Source organism: Opisthocomus hoazin, chromosome 31, assembly GCF_030867145.1.
Source record: "Opisthocomus hoazin isolate bOpiHoa1 chromosome 31, bOpiHoa1.hap1, whole genome shotgun sequence".
NCBI classification, from domain to species: Eukaryota; Metazoa; Chordata; class Aves; order Opisthocomiformes; family Opisthocomidae; genus Opisthocomus; species Opisthocomus hoazin.
This window is the reverse complement of record NC_134444.1, coordinates 2,010,059-2,031,950: the sequence shown is the minus strand read 5'-3', so window position 1 is coordinate 2,031,950 and position 21,892 is coordinate 2,010,059.

Sequence of the window (21,892 nt, the reverse complement as noted above, 5' to 3'; positions counted from 1 at the left end):
TCCTGGCCTCTACTCTCGCCCCCGGCCTCCCACCACTCTGCAGCCTCCCACCCCTTCTCTACCTCCTTTTTCTTCCTGGCCTCTACTCTCGCCCATTGCCTCCCACCCCTCTGCAGCCTCCCACCCCTTCCCGGCCTCCTTTTTTTGCTGACCTCTACTCTTGACTCTGGCCTCCCTCCCCTCTGCAGCCTCCCACCCCTTCCCGGCCTCCTTTTACTGCTGGCCTCTACTCCCCCCTCCTTGGCCACACCTCCAGCCTCCCACCCCTCGTCAGCCCCCACCTCTCATTTTTCTGGCCTCTACTTCATTCAGCTTCCAACCCCTCTGCAACCTCATACCTCTTTCCAGCCTGAATCCCCCCCCATCAGCTTCCCACCGTTTTTCAGCCTCCCACCCCCGTCCCACGCAGTGCAGGACACACTGACAGAGAGAGAAAAAGGACAGGCAACAGGAAAAAAGGTACTAAGAAACAAAGAAAGGGTCAGACGAAGAAGGGGGTGGTTAGGGTTGGAATCCCAACACAAACCAGCAAGGGGCTAGAGGACAGAGAGAGAGGAAGACAAGAACGGGCCGGGAAGCAGGACAGAGAAGGAGAGAAAGGCAAAAAGGGAGAGCCGGCTGGACAGGGATGTACACTAAGAAAAGACCAGACAGGCAGCAGGATAGAGAAAGAGAAAAACCGGGGACAGGAAGCAGGACAGAGGAACAGTGAGAAGAAACAAGGGCCAGGGAGCAGGACAGCGGTGGCAAAAGAGGCACTGGGGCAGTAGGATAGAAAAAGAAGGAAGGAAAGGTCAGAAGAAGAACGGGAAATAACAGCAAATGGAGAGAAGGACAAGGAGCAGGACAAATTGTCAGAGAAAGACAGGGACAGGGAGCGAGACAAGGTGATAATGAGAGAGAAAAAGGGGACAGGGAGGTAGGATAAAGTGAAAGACAGGCAAAAATAACAGACAGGGGAGCAGAACAGACACGCAGGGGGAAAAGCCTCGGCTGGGCAGCAAAGAAGAAGAAGGGAAAAAAAAGCACTGGGCTGAGGGACAGAGAGGGAGGAATTAAAAAACAGACACAGGGAACAGGACAGAATAACAGAGAGAGGAAAGGGACAGAGAGCAGGACAGCATTGGGGGGCGGTAAACCTCAAACGTAGAGCGGGGATAGGGGGTCCCTGTTGGGCTCCATTCGCAGTCCTGCTCTGAAAATGCGAACGTCTGCAGATAGCTGGCAGGCAGAAAGAGCTAGCCTGGAAAGCTGTTGCTCAGCCTCATCTGCCCATGGCACTGCTCGCACAGAGGCACAGAGACTGGGGCTGCTTGCTTGTCTTGCCCCCTTAAACTTCAAACGTAGTTTTGGGGGTTCGTGCAGGGGGCCTCCGGCAGCCCTGCTCTGAAAATGCGAACGTCTGCAGACAGCTCGCAGGCAGAAAGTGCTAGCCTGGAAAGCTGTTGCTCAGCCTCATCTGCCCATGGCACTGCTCGCACAGAGGCACAGAGACTGGGGCTGCTTGCTTGTCTTGCCCCCTCAAACTTCAAACGTAGCTTTGGGGGTCCGTGCAGGGGGCCTCCGGCAGCCCTGCTCTGAAAATGCGAACGTCTGCAGATAGCTGGCAGGCAGAAAGAGCTAGCCTGGAAAGCTGTTGCTCAGCCTCATCTGCCCATGGCACTGCTCGCACAGAGGCACAGAGACTGGGGCTGCTTGCTTGTCTTGCTCCCTCAAACTTCAAATGTAGTTTTGGGGGTCCGTGCAGGGGGCCTCCGGCAGCCCTGCTCTGAAAATGCGAACGTCTGCAGACAGCTCGCAGGCAGAAAAAGCTAGCCTGGAAAGCTGTTGCTCAGCCTCATCTGCCCATGGCACTGCTCGCACAGAGGCACAGAGACTGGGGCTGCTTGCTTGTCTTGCCCCCTCAAACTTCAAACGTAGCTTTGGGGGTCCGTGCAGGGGGCCTGCGGCAGCCCTGCTCTGAAAATGCGAACGTCTGCAGATAGCTGGCAGGCAGAAAGAGCTAGCCTGGAAAGCTGTTGCTCAGCCTCATCTGCCCATGGCACTGCTCCTGTGCGTCATTGGTGCCCAGCACCAAAATGCATGTGGGTGTCTTAGAGCTCATACGAGACGTCGCTTCCTAGACAAGAATCCTCCACTGCACACTATATGCAAGAATAGGACAGAGAAAAGGCTAGAATATGATGAGTGGAAGGAGAACACAGGGATCGAGATAGAACTTGAATTAGAGGAATAAAGAAGGCAGAAAAGAAAGATAAATACAGGGAAGAAGCGAGAAGAAAAGAGACTTTCTGGCCCCTACTCGCATCTCACCGGCCTCCCACCCCTTCCCGGCCTCCTTTATTTCCTAACCTTTACTCTCGCCCATTGCCTCCCAACCCTCTGCAGACTCCCACCCCTTCCTGTCCTTCTTTTTCTTCCTGGCCTCTACTCTGGCCCATTGCCTCCCACCCCTCTGCAGCCTCCCACCCCTTCCCGGCCTCCTTTTTTTCCTGGCCTCTACTCTTACCCCCGGCCTCCCACCCCTCTGCAGCCTCCCACCCCTTTCCGGCCTCCTTTTCTTTCTGGCCTCTACTCTCGCCCCTGGCCTCCCACCCCTCTGCAGCCTCCCACCCTTTTCCGGCCTCCTATTTTTCCTGGCCTCTACTCTCGCCCCCAGCCTCCCTCCCCTCTGCAGCCTCCCACCACTTCCCGGTCTCCTTTTTTTCCTGGCCTCTACCCTTACCCCCGGCCTCCCACCCCTCTGCAGCCTCCCACCCCTTTCCGGCCTCCTTTTTTTTCTGGCCTCTACTGTCGCCCTTGGCCTCCCACCTCTCTGCAGCCTCCCACCCCTTCCCGGCCTCCTTTTTTTTCTGGCCTCTACTCTTGCCCCCGGCCTCCCACCCCTCTGGAGCCTCCCACCCTTTCGCGGCCTCCTTTTTTCCCTGGCCTCTACTCTCGCCCCTGGCCTCCCACCACTCTGCAGCCTCCCACCCCTTCCCGGCCTCTTTTTTCTTCCAGGCCTCTACTCTCGCCCCCGGCCTCCCACCCCTCTGCAGCCTCCCACCCCTTCCCGGCACCTTTTTTCTTCCTGGCCTCTACTCTCGCCCATTGCCTCCCTCCCCTCTGCAGCCTCCCACCCCTTCCCGGCCTCCTTTTTTTGCTGACCTCTACTCTTGACTCTGGCCTCCCTCCCCTCTTCAGCCTCCCACCCCTTTCCGGCCTCCTTTTTTTTCTGGCCTCTACTCTCGCCCCTGGCCTCCCACCCCTCTGCAGCCTCCCACCCTTTTCCGGCCTCCTATTTTTCCTGGCCTCTACTCTCGCCCATTGCCTCCCTCCCCTCTGCAGCCTCCCACCACTTCCCGGTCTCCTTTTTTTCCTGGCCTCTACTCTTACCCCCGGCCTCCCACCCCTCTGCAGCCTCCCACCCCTTTCCGGCCTCCTTTTTTTTCTGGCCTCTACTGTCGCCCTTGGCCTCCCACCTCTCTGCAGCCTCCCACCCCTTCCCGGCCTCTTTTTTCTTCCTGGCCTCTACTCTTGCCCCCGGCCTCCCACCCCTCTGCAGCCTCCCACCCCTTCCTGGCACCTTTTTTCTTCCTGGCCTCTACTCTCGCCCATTGCCTCCCTCCCCTCTGCAGCCTCCCACCCCTTCCCGGCCTCCTTTTTTTCCTGGCCTCTACTCTCGCCCATTGCCTCCCACCACTCTGCAGCCTCCCACCCCTTCTCTACCTCCTTTTTCTTCCTGGCCTCTACTCTCGCCCATTGCCTCCCACCCCTCTGCAGCCTCCCACCCCTTCCCGGCCTCCTTTTTTTGCTGACCTCTACTCTTGACTCTGGCCTCCCTCCCCTCTGCAGCCTCCCACCCCTTCCCGGCCTCCTTTTACTGCTGGCCTCTACTCCCCCCTCCTTGGCCACACCTCCAGCCTCCCACCCCTCGTCAGCCCCCACCTCTCATTTTTCTGGCCTCTACTTCATTCAGCTTCCAACCCCTCTGCAACCTCCTACCTCTTTCCAGCCTGAATCCCCCCCCATCAGCTTCCCACCGTTTTTCAGCCTCCCACCCCCGTCCCACGCAGTGCAGGACACACTGACAGAGAGAGAAAAAGGACAGGCAACAGGAAAAAAGGTACTAAGAAACAAAGAAAGGGTCAGACGAAGAAGGGGGTGGTTAGGGTTGGAATCCCAACACAAACCAGCAAGGGGCTAGAGGACAGAGAGAGAGGAAGACAAGAACGGGCCGGGAAGCAGGACAGAGAAGGAGAGAAAGGCAAAAAGGGAGAGCCGGCTGGACAGGGATGTACACTAAGAAAAGACCAGACAGGCAGCAGGATAGAGAAAGAGAAAAACCGGGGACAGGAAGCAGGACAGAGGAACAGTGAGAGGAAACAAGGGCCAGGGAGCAGGACAGCGGTGGCAAAAGAGGCACTGGGGCAGTAGGATAGAAAAAGAAGGAAGGAAAGGTCAGAAGAAGAACGGGACATAACAGCAAATGGAGAGAAGGACAAGGAGCAGGACAAATTGTCAGAGAAAGACAGGGACAGGGAGCGAGACAAGGTGATAATGAGAGAGAAAAAGGGGACAGGGAGGTAGGATAAAGTGAAAGACAGGCAAAAATAACAGACAGGGGAGCAGAACAGACACGCAGGGGGAAAAGCCTCGGCTGGGCAGCAAAGAAGAAGAAGGGAAAAAAAAGCACTGGGCTGAGGGACAGAGAGGGAGGAATTAAAAAACAGACACAGGGAACAGGACAGAATAACAGAGAGAGGAAAGGGACAGAGAGCAGGACAGCATTGGGGGGCGGTAAACCTCAAACGTAGAGCGGGGATAGGGGGTCCCTGTTGGGCTCCATTCGCAGTCCTGCTCTGAAAATGCGAACGTCTGCAGATAGCTGGCAGGCAGAAAGAGCTAGCCTGGAAAGCTGTTGCTCAGCCTCATCTGCCCATGGCACTGCTCGCACCGAGGCACAGAGACTGGGGCTGCTTGCTTGTCTTGCCACCTCAAACTTCAAACGTAGTTTTGGGGGTCCGTGCAGGGGGCCTCCGGCAGCCCTGCTCTGAAAATGCGAACGTCTGCAGACAGCTCGCAGGCAGAAAAAGCTAGCCTGGAAAGCTGTTGCTCAGCCTCATCTGCCCATGGCACTGCTCGCACAGAGGCACAGAGACTGGGGCTGCTTGCTTGTCTTGCCCCCTCAAACTTCAAACGTAGCTTTGGGGGTCCGTGCAGGGGGCCTGCGGCAGCCCTGCTCTGAAAATGCGAACATCTGCAGATAGCTGGCAGGCAGAAAGAGCTAGCCTGGAAAGCTGTTGCTCAGCCTCATCTGCCCATGGCACTGCTCGCACAGAGGCACAGAGACTGGGGCTGCTTGCTTGTCTTGCCCCCTCAAACTTCAAACGTAGCTTTGGGGGTCCGTGCAGGGGGCCTGCGGCAGCCCTGCTCTGAAAATGCGAACGTCTGCAGATAGCTCACAGGCAGAAAGAGCTAGCCTGGAAAGCTGTTGCTCAGCCTCATCTGCCCATGGCACTGCTCCTGTGCGTCATTGGTGCCCAGCACCAAAATGCATGTGGGTGTCTTAGAGCTCATACGAGACGTCGCTTCCTAGACAAGAATCCTCCACTGCACACTATATGCAAGAATAGGACAGAGAAAAGGCTAGAATATGATGAGTGGAAGGAGAACACAGGGATCGAGATAGAACTTGAATTAGAGGAATAAAGAAGGCAGAAAAGAAAGATAAATACAGGGAAGAAGCGAGAAGAAAAGAGACTTTCTGGCCCCTACTCGCATCTCACCGGCCTCCCACCCCTTCCCGGCCTCCTTTATTTCCTAACCTTTACTCTCGCCCATTGCCTCCCAACCCTCTGCAGACTCCCACCCCTTCCTGTCCTTCTTTTTCTTCCTGGCCTCTACTCTGGCCCATTGCCTCCCTCCCCTCTGCAGCCTCCCACCCCTTCCCGGCCTCCTTTTTTTCCTGGCCTCTACTCTTACCCCCGGCCTCCCACCCCTCTGCAGCCTCCCACCCCTTTCCGGCCTCCTTTTCTTTCTGGCCTCTACTCTCGCCCCTGGCCTCCCACCCCTCTGCAGCCTCCCACCCTTTTCCGGCCTCCTATTTTTCCTGGCCTCTACTCTCGCCCCCAGCCTCCCTCCCCTCTGCAGCCTCCCACCACTTCCCGGTCTCCTTTTTTTCCTGGCCTCTACCCTTACCCCCGGCCTCCCACCCCTCTGCAGCCTCCCACCCCTTTCCGGTCTCCTTTTTTTTCCGGCCTCTACTGTCGCCCTTGGCCTCCCACCTCTCTGCAGCCTCCCACCCCTTCCCGGCCTCCTTTTTTTTCTGGCCTCTACTCTTGCCCCCGGCCTCCCACCCCTCTGGAGCCTCCCACCCTTTCGCGGCCTCCTTTTTTCCCTGGCCTCTACTCTCGCCCCTGGCCTCCCACCACTCTGCAGCCTCCCACCCCTTCCCGGCCTCTTTTTTCTTCCAGGCCTCTACTCTCGCCCCCGGCCTCCCACCCCTCTGCAGCCTCCCACCCCTTCCCGGCACCTTTTTTCTTCCTGGCCTCTACTCTCGCCCATTGCCTCCCTCCCCTCTGCAGCCTCCCACCCCTTCCCGGCCTCCTTTTTTTGCTGACCTCTACTCTTGACTCTGGCCTCCCTCCCCTCTTCAGCCTCCCACCCCTTTCCGGCCTCCTTTTTTTTCTGGCCTCTACTCTCGCCCCTGGCCTCCCACCCCTCTGCAGCCTCCCACCCTTTTCCGGCCTCCTATTTTTCCTGGCCTCTACTCTCGCCCATTGCCTCCCTCCCCTCTGCAGCCTCCCACCACTTCCCGGTCTCCTTTTTTTCCTGGCCTCTACTCTTACCCCCGGCCTCCCACCCCTCTGCAGCCTCCCACCCCTTTCCGGCCTCCTTTTTTTTCTGGCCTCTACTGTCGCCCTTGGCCTCCCACCTCTCTGCAGCCTCCCACCCCTTCCCGGCCTCTTTTTTCTTCCTGGCCTCTACTCTTGCCCCCGGCCTCCCACCCCTCTGCAGCCTCCCACCCCTTCCTGGCACCTTTTTTCTTCCTGGCCTCTACTCTCGCCCATTGCCTCCCTCCCCTCTGCAGCCTCCCACCCCTTCCCGGCCTCCTTTTTTTCCTGGCCTCTACTCTCGCCCCCGGCCTCCCACCACTCTGCAGCCTCCCACCCCTTCTCTACCTCCTTTTTCTTCCTGGCCTCTACTCTCGCCCATTGCCTCCCACCCCTCTGCAGCCTCCCACCCCTTCCCGGCCTCCTTTTTTTGCTGACCTCTACTCTTGACTCTGGCCTCCCTCCCCTCTGCAGCCTCCCACCCCTTCCCGGCCTCCTTTTACTGCTGGCCTCTACTCCCCCCTCCTTGGCCACACCTCCAGCCTCCCACCCCTCGTCAGCCCCCACCTCTCATTTTTCTGGCCTCTACTTCATTCAGCTTCCAACCCCTCTGCAACCTCCTACCTCTTTCCAGCCTGAATCCCCCCCCATCAGCTTCCCACCGTTTTTCAGCCTCCCACCCCCGTCCCACGCAGTGCAGGACACACTGACAGAGAGAGAAAAAGGACAGGCAACAGGAAAAAAGGTACTAAGAAACAAAGAAAGGGTCAGACGAAGAAGGGGGTGGTTAGGGTTGGAATCCCAACACAAACCAGCAAGGGGCTAGAGGACAGAGAGAGAGGAAGACAAGAACGGGCCGGGAAGCAGGACAGAGAAGGAGAGAAAGGCAAAAAGGGAGAGCCGGCTGGACAGGGATGTACACTAAGAAAAGACCAGACAGGCAGCAGGATAGAGAAAGAGAAAAACCGGGGACAGGAAGCAGGACAGAGGAACAGTGAGAGGAAACAAGGGCCAGGGAGCAGGACAGCGGTGGCAAAAGAGGCACTGGGGCAGTAGGATAGAAAAAGAAGGAAGGAAAGGTCAGAAGAAGAACGGGAAATAACAGCAAATGGAGAGAAGGACAAGGAGCAGGACAAATTGTCAGAGAAAGACAGGGACAGGGAGCGAGACAAGGTGATAATGAGAGAGAAAAAGGGGACAGGGAGGTAGGATAAAGTGAAAGACAGGCAAAAATAACAGACAGGGGAGCAGAACAGACACGCAGGGGGAAAAGCCTCGGCTGGGCAGCAAAGAAGAAGAAGGGAAAAAAAAGCACTGGGCTGAGGGACAGAGAGGGAGGAATTAAAAAACAGACACAGGGAACAGGACAGAATAACAGAGAGAGGAAAGGGACAGAGAGCAGGACAGCATTGGGGGGCGGTAAACCTCAAACGTAGAGCGGGGATAGGGGGTCCCTGTTGGGCTCCATTCGCAGTCCTGCTCTGAAAATGCGAACGTCTGCAGATAGCTGGCAGGCAGAAAGAGCTAGCCTGGAAAGCTGTTGCTCAGCCTCATCTGCCCATGGCACTGCTCGCACCGAGGCACAGAGACTGGGGCTGCTTGCTTGTCTTGCCACCTCAAACTTCAAACGTAGTTTTGGGGGTCCGTGCAGGGGGCCTCCGGCAGCCCTGCTCTGAAAATGCGAACGTCTGCAGACAGCTCGCAGGCAGAAAAAGCTAGCCTGGAAAGCTGTTGCTCAGCCTCATCTGCCCATGGCACTGCTCGCACAGAGGCACAGAGACTGGGGCTGCTTGCTTGTCTTGCCCCCTCAAACTTCAAACGTAGCTTTGGGGGTCCGTGCAGGGGGCCTGCGGCAGCCCTGCTCTGAAAATGCGAACATCTGCAGATAGCTGGCAGGCAGAAAGAGCTAGCCTGGAAAGCTGTTGCTCAGCCTCATCTGCCCATGGCACTGCTCGCACAGAGGCACAGAGACTGGGGCTGCTTGCTTGTCTTGCCCCCTCAAACTTCAAACGTAGCTTTGGGGGTCCGTGCAGGGGGCCTGCGGCAGCCCTGCTCTGAAAATGCGAACGTCTGCAGATAGCTCACAGGCAGAAAGAGCTAGCCTGGAAAGCTGTTGCTCAGCCTCATCTGCCCATGGCACTGCTCCTGTGCGTCATTGGTGCCCAGCACCAAAATGCATGTGGGTGTCTTAGAGCTCATACGAGACGTCGCTTCCTAGACAAGAATCCTCCACTGCACACTATATGCAAGAATAGGACAGAGAAAAGGCTAGAATATGATGAGTGGAAGGAGAACACAGGGATCGAGATAGAACTTGAATTAGAGGAATAAAGAAGGCAGAAAAGAAAGATAAATACAGGGAAGAAGCGAGAAGAAAAGAGACTTTCTGGCCCCTACTCGCATCTCACCGGCCTCCCACCCCTTCCCGGCCTCCTTTATTTCCTAACCTTTACTCTCGCCCATTGCCTCCCAACCCTCTGCAGACTCCCACCCCTTCCTGTCCTTCTTTTTCTTCCTGGCCTCTACTCTGGCCCATTGCCTCCCACCCCTCTGCAGCCTCCCACCCCTACCCGGCCTCCTTTTTTTCCTGGCCTCTACTCTTACCCCCGGCCTCCCACCCCTCTGCAGCCTCCCACCCCTTTCCGGCCTCCTTTTCTTTCTGGCCTCTACTCTCGCCCCTGGCCTCCCACCCCTCTGCAGCCTCCCACCCTTTTCCGGCCTCCTATTTTTCCTGGCCTCTACTCTCGCCCCCAGCCTCCCTCCCCTCTGCAGCCTCCCACCACTTCCCGGTCTCCTTTTTTTCCTGGCCTCTACCCTTACCCCCGGCCTCCCACCCCTCTGCAGCCTCCCACCCCTTTCCGGCCTCCTTTTTTTTCTGGCCTCTACTGTCGCCCTTGGCCTCCCTCCCCTCTGCAGCCTCCCACCCCTTCCCGGCCTCCTTTTTTTTCTGGCCTCTACTCTTACCCCCGGCCTCCCACCCCTCTGCAGCCTCCCACCCTTTCGCGGCCTCCTTTTTTCCCTGGCCTCTACTCTCGCCCCTGGCCTCCCACCACTCTGCTGCCTCCCACCCCTTCCCGGCCTCTTTTTTCTTCCAGGCCTCTACTCTCGCCTTTGGCCTCCCACCCCTCTGCAGCCTCTTACCCCTTCCTGGCACCTTTTTTCTTCCTGGCCTCTACTCTCGCCCATTGCCTCCCTCCCCTCTGCAGCCTCCCACCCCTTCCCGGCCTCCTTTTTTTGCTGACCTCTACTCTTGACTCTGGCCTCCCTCCCCTCTTCAGCCTCCCACCCCTTTCCGGCCTCCTTTTTTTTCTGGCCTCTACTCTCGCCCCTGGCCTCCCACCCCTCTGCAGCCTCCCACCCTTTTCTGGCCTCCTATTTTTCCTGGCCTCTACTCTGGCCCATTGCCTCCCTCCCCTCTGCAGCCTCCCACCACTTCCCGGTCTCCTTTTTTTCCTGGCCTCTACCCTTACCCCCGGCCTCCCACCCCTCTGCAGCCTCCCACCCCTTTCCGGCCTCCTTTTTTTTCTGGCCTCTACTGTCGCCCTTGGCCTCCCACCTCTCTGCAGCCTCCCACCCCTTCCCGGCCTCCTTTTTTTTCTGGCCTCTACTCTTGCCCCCGGCCTCCCACCCCTCTGCAGCCTCCCACCCTTTCGCGGCCTCCTTTTTTCCCTGGCCTCTACTCTCGCCCCTGGCCTCCCACCACTCTGCAGCCTCCCACCCCTTCCCGGCCTCTTTTTTCTTCCAGGCCTCTACTCTCGCCTCCGGCCTCCCACCCCTCTGCAGCCTCTTACCCCTTCCTGGCACCTTTTTTCTTCCTGGCCTCTACTCTCGTCCATTGCCTCCCTCCCCTCTTCAGCCTCCCACCCCTTTCCGGCCTCCTTTTTTTTCTGGCCTCTACTCTCGCCCCTGGCCTCCCACCCCTCTGCAGCCTCCCACCCTTTTCCGGCCTCCTATTTTGCCTGGCCTCTACTCTCGCCCCCAGCCTCCCTCCCCTCTGCAGCCTCCCACCACTTCCCGGTCTCCTTTTTTTCCTGGCCTCTACTGTCGCCCTTGTCCTCCCACCCCTCTGCAGCCTCCCACCCTTTTCCGGCCTCCTATTTTTCCTGGCCTCTACTCTCGCCCCCAGCCTCCCTCCCCTCTGCAGCCTCCAACCACTTCCCGGTCTCCTTTTTTTCCTGGCCTCTACTCTTACCCCCGGCCTCCCACCACTCTGCAGCCTCCCACCCCTTTCCGGCCTCCTTTTTTTTCTGGCCTCTACTGTCGCCCTTGGCCTCCCACCTCTCTGTAGCCTCCCACCCCTTCCTGGCACCTTTTTTCTTCCTGGCCTCTACTCTCGCCCATTGCCTCCCTCCCCTCTGCAGCCTCCCACCCCTTCCCGGCCTCCTTTTTTTCCTGGCCTCTACTCTCGCCCCCGGCCTCCCACCACTCTGCAGCCTCCCACCCCTTCTCTACCTCCTTTTTCTTCCTGGCCTCTACTCTCGCCCATTGCCTCCCACCCCTCTGCAGCCTCCCACCCCTTCCCGGCCTCCTTTTTTTGCTGACCTCTACTCTTGACTCTGGCCTCCCTCCCCTCTGCAGCCTCCCACCCCTTCCCGGCCTCCTTTTACTGCTGGCCTCTACTCCCCCCTCCTTGGCCACACCTCCAGCCTCCCACCCCTCGTCAGCCCCCACCTCTCATTTTTCTGGCCTCTACTTCATTCAGCTTCCAACCCCTCTGCAACCTCCTACCTCTTTCCAGCCTGAATCCCCCCCCATCAGCTTCCCACCGTTTTTCAGCCTCCCACCCCCGTCCCACGCAGTGCAGGACACACTGACAGAGAGAGAAAAAGGACAGGCAACAGGAAAAAAGGTACTAAGAAACAAAGAAAGGGTCAGACGAAGAAGGGGGTGGTTAGGGTTGGAATCCCAACACAAACCAGCAAGGGGCTAGAGGACAGAGAGAGAGGAAGACAAGAACGGGCCGGGAAGCAGGACAGAGAAGGAGAGAAAGGCAAAAAGGGAGAGCCGGCTGGACAGGGATGTACACTAAGAAAAGACCAGACAGGCAGCAGGATAGAGAAAGAGAAAAACCGGGGACAGGAAGCAGGACAGAGGAACAGTGAGAGGAAACAAGGGCCAGGGAGCAGGACAGCGGTGGCAAAAGAGGCACTGGGGCAGTAGGATAGAAAAAGAAGGAAGGAAAGGTCAGAAGAAGAACGGGAAATAACAGCAAATGGAGAGAAGGACAAGGAGCAGGACAAATTGTCAGAGAAAGACAGGGACAGGGAGCGAGACAAGGTGATAATGAGAGAGAAAAAGGGGACAGGGAGGTAGGATAAAGTGAAAGACAGGCAAAAATAACAGACAGGGGAGCAGAACAGACACGCAGGGGGAAAAGCCTCGGCTGGGCAGCAAAGAAGAAGAAGGGAAAAAAAAGCACTGGGCTGAGGGACAGAGAGGGAGGAATTAAAAAACAGACACAGGGAACAGGACAGAATAACAGAGAGAGGAAAGGGACAGAGAGCAGGACAGCATTGGGGGGCGGGAAACCTCAAACGAAGTGCGGGGATAGGGGGTCCCTGTTGGGCTCCATTCGCAGTCCTGCTCTGAAAATGCGAACGTCTGCAGATAGCTGGCAGGCGGAAAGAGCTAGCCTGGAAAGCTGTTGCTCCGCCTCATCTGCCCATGGCACTGCTCGCACAGAGGCACAGAGACTGGGGCTGCTTGCTTGTCTTGCCCCCTCAAACTTCAAACGTAGCTTTGGGGGTCCGTGCAGGGGGCCTCCGGCAGCCCTGCTCTGAAAATGCGAACGTCTGCAGACAGCTCGCAGGCAGAAAAAGCTAGCCTGGAAAGCTGTTGCTCAGCCTCATCTGCCCATGGCACTGCTCGCACAGAGGCACAGAGACTGGGGCTGCTTGCTTGTCTTGCCACCTCAAACTTCAAACGTAGCTTTGGGGGTCCGTGCAGGGGGCCTGCGGCAGCCCTGCTCTGAAAATGCGAACATCTGCAGATAGCTCGCAGGCAGAAAGAGCTAGCCTGGAAAGCTGTTGCTCAGCCTCATCTGCCCATGGCACTGCTCGCACAGAGGCACAGAGACTGGGGCTGCTTGCTTGTCTTGCCCCCTCAAACTTCAAACGTAGCTTTGGGGGTCCGTGCAGGGGGCCTCCGGCAGCCCTGCTCTGAAAATGCGAACGTCTGCAGATAGCTCACAGGCAGAAAGAGCTAGCCTGGAAAGCTGTTGCTCAGCCTCATCTGCCCATGGCACTGCTCGCACAGAGGCACAGAGACTGGGGCTGCTTGCTTGTCTTGCCCCCTCAAACTTCAAACGTAGCTTTGGGGGTCCGTGCAGGGGGCCTGCGGCAGCCCTGCTCTGAAAATGCGAACGTCTGCAGATAGCTGGCAGGCAGAAAGAGCTAGCCTGGAAAGCTGTTGCTCAGCCTCATCTGCCCATGGCACTGCTCGCACCGAGGCACAGAGACTGGGGCTGCTTGCTTGTCTTGCTCCCTCAAACTTCAAACGCAGTTTTGGGGGTCCGTGTTGGGCGCCTCCGGCAGCCCTGCTCTGAAAATGCGAACGTCTGCAGACAGCTGGCAGGCAGAAAGAGCTAGCCTGGAAAGCTGTTGCTCAGCCTCATCTGCCCATGGCACTGCTCCTGTGCGTCATTGGTGCCCAGCACCAAAATGCATGTGGGTGTCTTAGAGCTCATACGAGACGTCGCTTCCTAGACAAGAATCCTCCACTGCACACTATATGCAAGAATAGGACAGAGAAAAGGCTAGAATATGATGAGTGGAAGGAGAACACAGGGATCGAGATAGAACTTGAATTAGAGGAATAAAGAAGGCAGAAAAGAAAGATAAATACAGGGAAGAAGCGAGAAGAAAAGAGACTTTCTGGCCCCTACTCGCATCTCACCGGCCTCCCACCCCTTCCCGGCCTCCTTTATTTCCTAACCTTTACTCTCGCCCATTGCCTCCCAACCCTCTGCAGACTCCCACCCCTTCCTGTCCTTCTTTTTCTTCCTGGCCTCTACTCTGGCCCATTGCCTCCCACCCCTCTGCAGCCTCCCACCCCTTCCCGGCCTCCTTTTTTTCCTGGCCTCTACTCTCGCCCCTGGCCTCCCACCCCTCTGCAGCCTCCCACCCTTTTCCGGCCTCCTATTTTTCCTGGCCTCTACTCTCGCCCCCAGCCTCCCTCCCCTCTGCAGCCTCCCACCACTTCCCGGTCTCCTTTTTTTCCTGGCCTCTACCCTTACCCCCGGCCTCCCACCCCTCTGCAGCCTCCCACCCCTTTCCGGCCTCCTTTTTTTTCTGGCCTCTACTGTCGCCCTTGGCCTCCCACCTCTCTGCAGCCTCCCACCCCTTCCCGGCCTCCTTTTTTTTCTGGCCTCTACTCTTGCCCCCGGCCTCCCACCCCTCTGCAGCCTCCCACCCCTTCGCGGCCTCCTTTTTTTCCTGGCCTCTACTCTCGCCCCTGGCCTCCCACCGCTCTGCAGCCTCCCACCCCTTCCCGGCCTCTTTTTCATCCAGGCCTCTACTCTTGCCCCCGGCCTCCCACCCCTCTGCAGCCTCCCACCCCTTCCTGGCACCTTTTTTCTTCCTGGCCTCTACTGTCGCCCTTGGCCTCCCACCTCTCTGCAGCCTCCCACCCTTTCCCGGCCTCCTTTTTTTTCTGGCCTCTACTCTTGCCCCCGGCCTCCCACCCCTCTGCAGCCTCCCACCCCTTCGCGGCCTCCTTTTTCTTCCTGGCCTCTGCTCTCGCCCCTGGCCTCCCACCCCTCTGCAGCCTCCCACCCTTTTCCGGCCTCCTATTTTTCCTGGCCTCTACTCTCGCCCCCAGACTCCCTCCCCTCTGCAGCCTCCCACCACTTCCCGGTCTCCTTTTTTTCCTGGCCTCTACTCTTACCCCCGGCCTCCCACCACTCTGCAGCCTCCCACCCCTTTCCGGCCTCCTTTTTTTTCTGGCCTCTACTGTCGCCCTTGGCCTCCCACCTCTCTGCAGCCTCCCACCCCTTCCCGGCCTCTTTTTTCTTCCTGGCCTCTACTCTTGCCCCCGGCCTCCCACCCCTCTGCAGCCTCCCACCCCTTCCTGGCACCTTTTTTCTTCCTGGCCTCTACTCTCGCCCATTGCCTCCCTCCCCTCTGCAGCCTCCCACCCCTTCCCGGCCTCCTTTTTTTCCTGGCCTCTACTCTCGCCCCCGGCCTCCCACCACTCTGCAGCCTCCCACCCCTTCTCTACCTCCTTTTTCTTCCTGGCCTCTACTCTCGCCCATTGCCTCCCACCCCTCTGCAGCCTCCCACCCCTTCCCGGCCTCCTTTTTTTGCTGACCTCTACTCTTGACTCTGGCCTCCCTCCCCTCTGCAGCCTCCCACCCCTTCCCGGCCTCCTTTTACTGCTGGCCTCTACTCCCCCCTCCTTGGCCACACCTCCAGCCTCCCACCCCTCGTCAGCCCCCACCTCTCATTTTTCTGGCCTCTACTTCATTCAGCTTCCAACCCCTCTGCAACCTCATACCTCTTTCCAGCCTGAATCCCCCCCCATCAGCTTCCCACCGTTTTTCAGCCTCCCACCCCCGTCCCACGCAGTGCAGGACACACTGACAGAGAGAGAAAAAGGACAGGCAACAGGAAAAAAGGTACTAAGAAACAAAGAAAGGGTCAGACGAAGAAGGGGGTGGTTAGGGTTGGAATCCCAACACAAACCAGCAAGGGGCTAGAGGACAGAGAGAGAGGAAGACAAGAACGGGCCGGGAAGCAGGACAGAGAAGGAGAGAAAGGCAAAAAGGGAGAGCCGGCTGGACAGGGATGTACACTAAGAAAAGACCAGACAGGCAGCAGGATAGAGAAAGAGAAAAACCGGGGACAGGAAGCAGGACAGAGGAACAGTGAGAGGAAACAAGGGCCAGGGAGCAGGACAGCGGTGGCAAAAGAGGCACTGGGGCAGTAGGATAGAAAAAGAAGGAAGGAAAGGTCAGAAGAAGAACGGGAAATAACAGCAAATGGAGAGAAGGACAAGGAGCAGGACAAATTGTCAGAGAAAGACAGGGACAGGGAGCGAGACAAGGTGATAATGAGAGAGAAAAAGGGGACAGGGAGGTAGGATAAAGTGAAAGACAGGCAAAAATAACAGACAGGGGAGCAGAACAGACACGCAGGGGGAAAAGCCTCGGCTGGGCAGCAAAGAAGAAGAAGGGAAAAAAAAGCACTGGGCTGAGGGACAGAGAGGGAGGAATTAAAAAACAGACACAGGGAACAGGACAGAATAACAGAGAGAGGAAAGGGACAGAGAGCAGGACAGCATTGGGGGGCGGGAAACCTCAAACGAAGCGCGGGGATAGGGGGTCCCTGTTGGGCTCCATTCGCAGTCCTGCTCTGAAAATGCGAACGTCTGCAGATAGCTGGCAGGCGGAAAGAGCTAGCCTGGAAAGCTGTTGCTCCGCCTCATCTTCCCATGGCACTGCTCGCACAGAGGCACAGAGACTGGGGCTGCTTGCTTGTCTTGCCCCCTCAAACTTCAAACGTAGCTTTGGGGGTCCGTGCAGGGGGCCTGCGGCAGCCCTGCTCTGAAAATGCGAACGTCTGCAGATAGCTTGCAGACAGAAAGAGCTAGCCTGGAAAGCTGTTGCTCAGCCTCATCTGCCCATGGCACTGCTCGCACCGAGGCACAAAGACCGGGGCTGCTTGCTTGTCTTGCCACCTCAAACTTCAAACGTAGTTTAGGTGGTCTGTGCTGGGAGCCTCCGGCAGCCCTGCTCCCAAAATGCGAACGTCTGCAAATAGCTGACAGGCAGAAAGAGCTAGCCTGGAAAGCTGTTGCTCAGCCTCATCTGCCCATGGCACTGCTCGCACAGAGGCACAGAGACTGGGGCTGCTTGCTTGTCTTGCCCCCTCAAACTTCAAACGTAGCTTTGGGGGTCCGTGCAGGGGGCCTCCGGCAGCCCTGCTCCCAAAATGCGAACGTCTGCAGATAGCTGGCAGGCAGAAAGAGCTAGCCTGGAAAGCTGTTGCTCAGCCTCATCTGCCCATTGCACTGCTCGCACAGAGGCACAGAGACTGGGGCTGCTTGCTTGTCTTGCCCCCTCAAACTTCAAACGTAGCTTTAGGGGTCCGTGCAGGGGGCCTGCGGCAGCCCTGCTCTGAAAATGTGAACGTCCGCAGATAGCTGGCAGGCAGAAAGAGCTAGCCTGGAAAGCTGTTGCTCAGCCTCATCTGCCCATGGCACTGCTCGCACAGAGGCACAGAGACTGGGGCTGCTTGCTTGTCTTGCCCCCTCAAACTTCAAACGTAGCTTTGGCGTTCCGTGCAGGGGGCCTGCGGCAGCCCTGCTCTGAAAATGCGAACGTCTGCAGATAGCTGGCAGGCAGAAAGAGCTAGCCTGGAAAGCTGTTGCTCAGCCTCATCTGCCCATGGCACTGCTCGCACAGAGGCACAGAGACTGGGGCTGCTTGCTTGTCTTGCCCCCTCAAACTTCAAACGTAGCTTTGGGGGTCCGTGCAGGGGGCCTGCGGCAGCCCTGCTCTGAAAATGCGAACGTCTGCAGATATCTTGCAGGCAGAAAGAGCTAGCCTGGAAAGCTGTTGCTCAGCCTCATCTGCCCATGGCACTGCTCGCACAGAGGCACAGAGACTGGGGCTGATTGCTTGTCTTGCCCCCTCAAACTTCAAACGTAGCTTTGGGGGTCCGTGCAGGGGGCCTGCGGCAGCCCTGCTCTGAAAATGCGAACGTCTGCAGATAGCTGGCAGGCAGAAAGAGCTAGCCTGGAAAGCTGTTGCTCAGCCTCATCTGCCCATGGCACTGCTCGCACAGAGGCACAGAGACTGGGGCTGCTTGCTTGTCTACCCCCTCAAACTTCAAAGGTAGCTTTGGGGGTCCATGCAGGGGGCCTCCAGCAGGCCTGCTCTGAAAATGCGAACGTCTGCAGATAGCTGGCAGGCAGAAAGAGCTAGCCTGCAAAGCTGTTGCTCAGCCTCATCTGCCCATGGCACTGCTCGCACAGAGGCACAGAGACTGGGGCTGCTTGCTTGTCTTGCCCCCTCAAACTTCAAACGTAGCTTTGGGGGTCCGTGCAGGGGGCCTCCGGCAGCCCTGCTCTGAAAATGCGAACGTCTGCAGATAGCTGGCAGGCAGAAAGAGCTAGCCTGGAAAGCTGTTGCTCAGCCTCATCTGCCCATGGCACTGCTCGCACAGAGGCACAGAGACTGGGGCTGCTTGCTTGTCTTGCCCCCTCAAACTTCAAACGTAGCTTTGGGGGTCCGTGCAGGGGGCCTCCGGCAGCCCTGCTCTGAAAATGCGAACGTCTGCAGATAGCTCGCAGGAAGAAAGAGCTAGCCTGGAAAGCTGTTGCTCAGCCTCATCTGCCCATGGCACTGCTCGCACAGAGGCACAGAGACTGGGGCTGCTTGCTTGTCTTGCCCCCTCAAACTTCAAACGTAGCTTTGGGGGTCCGTGCAGGGGGCCTCCGGCAGCCCTGCTCTGAAAATGCGAACGTCTGCAGATAGCTGGCAGGCAGAAAGAGCTAGCCTGGAAAGCTGTTGCTCAGCCTCATCTGCCCATGGCACTGCTCGCACAGAGGCACAGAGACTGGGGCTGCTTGCTTGTCTTGCCCCCTCAAACTTCAAACGTAGCTTTAGGGGTCCGTGCAGGGGGCCTGCGGCAGCCCTGCTCTGAAAATGCGAACGTCTGCAGATAGCTGGCAGGCAGAAAGAGCTAGCCTGGAAAGCTGTTGCTCAGCCTCATCTGCCCATGGTACTGCTCGCACAGAGGCACAGAGACTGGGGCTGCTTGCTTGTCTTGCCCCCTCAAACTTCAAACGTAGCTTTGGGGGTCCGTGCAGGGGGCCTGCGGCAGCCCTGCTCTGAAAATGCGAACGTCTGCAGATAGCTGGCAGGCAGAAAGAGCTAGCCTGGAAAGCTGTTGCTCAGCCTCATCTGCCCATGGCACTGCTCGCACAGAGGCACAGAGACTGGGGCTGCTTGCTTGTCCTGCCCCCTCAAACTTCAAACGTAGCTTTGGGGGTCCGTGCAGGGGGCCTGCGGCAGCCCTGCTCTGAAAATGCGAACGTCTGCAGATAGCTGGCAGGCAGAAAGAGCTAGCCTGGAAAGCTGTTGCTCAGCCTCATCTGCCCATGGCACTGCTCGCACAGAGGCACAGAGACTGGGGCTGCTTGCTTGTCTTGCCCCCTCAAACTTCAAACGTAGCTTTGGGGGTCCGTGCAGGGGGCCTGCGGCAGCCCTGCTCTGAAAATGCGAACGTCTGCAGATAGCTGGCAGGCAGAAAGAGCTAGCCTGGAAAGCTGTTGCTCAGCCTCATCTGCCCATGGCACTGCTCGCACAGAGGCACAGAGACTGGGGCTGCTTGCTTGTCCTGCCCCCTCAAACTTCAAACGTAGCTTTGGGGGTCCGTGCAGGGGGCCTGCGGCAGCCCTGCTCTGAAAATGCGAACGTCTGCAGATAGCTGGCAGGCAGAAAGAGCTAGCCTGGAAAGCTGTTGCTCAGCCTCATCTGCCCATGGTACTGCTCGCACAGAGGCACAGAGACTGGGGCTGCTTGCTTGTCTTGCCCCCTCAAACTTCTAACGTAGCTTTGGGGTTCCGTGCAGGGGGCCTCCAGCAGCCCTGCTCTGAAAATGCGAACGTCTGCAGATAGCTGGCAGGCAGAAAGAGCTAGCCTGGAAAGCTGTTGCTCAGCCTCATCTGCCCATGGCACTGCTCGCACAGAGGCACAGAGACTGGGGCTGCTTGCTTGTCTTGCCCCCTCAAACTTCAAACGTAGCTTTGGGGGACCGTGCAGGGGGCCTCCGGAAGCCCTGCTCTGAAAATGCGAACGTCTGCAGATAGCTGGCAGGCAGAAAGAGCTAGCCTGGAAAGCTGTTGCTCAGCCTCATCTGCCCATGGCACTGCTCGCACAGAGGCACAGAGACTGGGGCTGCTTGCTTGTCCTGCCCCCTCAAACTTCAAACGTAGCTTTGGGGTTTCGTGCAGGGGGCCTGCGGCAGCCCTGCTCTGAAAATGCGAACGTCTGCAGATAGCTGGCAGGCAGAAAGAGCTAGCCTGGAAAGCTGTTGCTCAGCCTCATCTGCCCATGGTACTGCTCACACAGAGGCACAGAGACTGGGGCTGCTTGCTTGTCCTGCCCCCTCAAACTTCAAACGTAGCTTTGGGGGTCCGTGCAGGGGGCCTCCGGCAGCCCTGCTCTGAAAATGCGAACGTCTGCAGATAGCTGGCAGGCAGAAAGAGCTAGCCTGGAAAGCTGTTGCTCAGCCTCATCTGCCCATGGCACTGCTCGCACCGAGGCACAGAGACTGGGGCTGCTTGCTTGTCTTGCCCCCTCAAACTTCAAACGTAGCTTTGGGGGTCCGTGCAGGGGGCCTGCGGCAGCCCTGCTCTGAAAATGCGAACGTCTGCAGATAGCTGGCAGGCAGAAACAGCTAGCCTGGAAAGCTGTTGCTCAGCCTCATCTGCCCATGGCACTGCTCGCACAGAGGCACAGAGACTGGGGCTGCTTGCTTGTCCTGCCCCCTCAAACTTCAAACGTAGCTTTGGGGGTCCGTGCAGGGGGCCTGCGGCAGCCCTGCTCTGAAAATGCGAACGTCTGCAGATAGCTCGCAGGCAGAAAGAGCTAGCCTGGAAAGCTGTTGCTCAGCCTCATCTGCCCATGGCACTGCTCGCACAGAGGCACAGAGACTGGGGCTGCTTGCTTGTCTTGCCCCCTCAAACTTCAAACGTAGCTTTGGGGGTCCGTGCAGGGGGCCTCCGGCAGCCCTGCTCTGAAAATGCGAACGTCTGCAGATAGCTGGCAGGCAGAAAGAGCTAGCCTGGAAAGCTGTTGCTCAGCCTCATCTGCCCATGGCACTGCTCGCACCGAGGCACAGAGACTGGGGCTGCTTGCTTGTCTTGCCCCCTCAAACTTCAAACGTAGCTTTGGGGTTCCGTGCAGGGGGCCTCCGGCAGCCCTGCTCTGAAAATGCGAACGTCTGCAGATAGCTGGCAGGCAGAAAGAGCTAGCCTGGAAAGCTGTTGCTCAGCCTCATCTGCCCATGGCACTGCTCGCACCGAGGCACAGAGACTGGGGCTGCTTGCTTGTCTTGCCCCCTCAAACTTCGAACGTAGCTTTGGGGGTCCGTGCAGGGGGCCTCCGGCAGCCCTGCTCTGAAAATGCGAACGTCTGCAGATAGCTGGCAGGCAGAAAGAGCTAGCCTGGAAAGCTGTTGCTCAGCCTCATCTGCCCATGGCACTGCTCGCACAGAGGCACAGAGACTGGGGCTGCTTGCTTGTCTTGCCCCCTCAAACTTCAAACGTAGCTTTGGGGGTCCGTGCAGGGGGCCTGCGGCAGCCCTGCTCTGAAAATGCAAACGTCTGCAGATAGCTGGCAGGCAGAAAGAGCTAGCCTGGAAAGCTGTTGCTCAGCCTCATCTGCCCATGGCACTGCTCGCACCGAGGCACAGAGACTGGGGCTGCTTGCTTGTCTTGCCCCCTCAAACTTCAAACGTAGCTTTGGGGGTCCGTGCAGGGGGCCTGCGGCAGCCCTGCTCTGAAAATGCGAACGTCTGCAGATAGCTCGCAGGCAGAAAGAGCTAGCCTGGAAAGCTGTTGCTCAGCCTCATCTGCCCATGGCACTGCTCGCACAGAGGCACAGAGACTGGGGCTGCTTGCTTGTCTTGCCACCTCAAACTTCAAACGTAGCTTTGGGGGTCCGTGCAGGGGGCCTCCGGCAGCCCTGCTCTGAAAATGCGAACGTCTGCAGATAGCTGGCAGGCAGAAAGAGCTAGCCTGGAAAGCTGTTGCTCAGCCTCATCTGCCCATGGCACTGCTCGCACAGAGGCACAGAGACTGGGGCTGCTTGCTTGTCTTGCCCCCTCAAACTTCAAACGTAGCTTTGGGGGTCCGTGCAGGGGGCCTCCGGCAGCCCTGCTCTGAAAATGCGAATGTCTGCAGATAGCTGGCAGGCAGAAAGAGCTAGCCTGGAAAGCTGTTGCTCAGCCTCATCTGCCCATGGCACTGCTCGCACAGAGGCACAGAGACTGGGGCTGATTGCTTGTCTTGCCCCCTCAAACTTCAAACGTAGCTTTGGGTGTCCGTGCAGGGGGCCTCCGGCAGCCCTG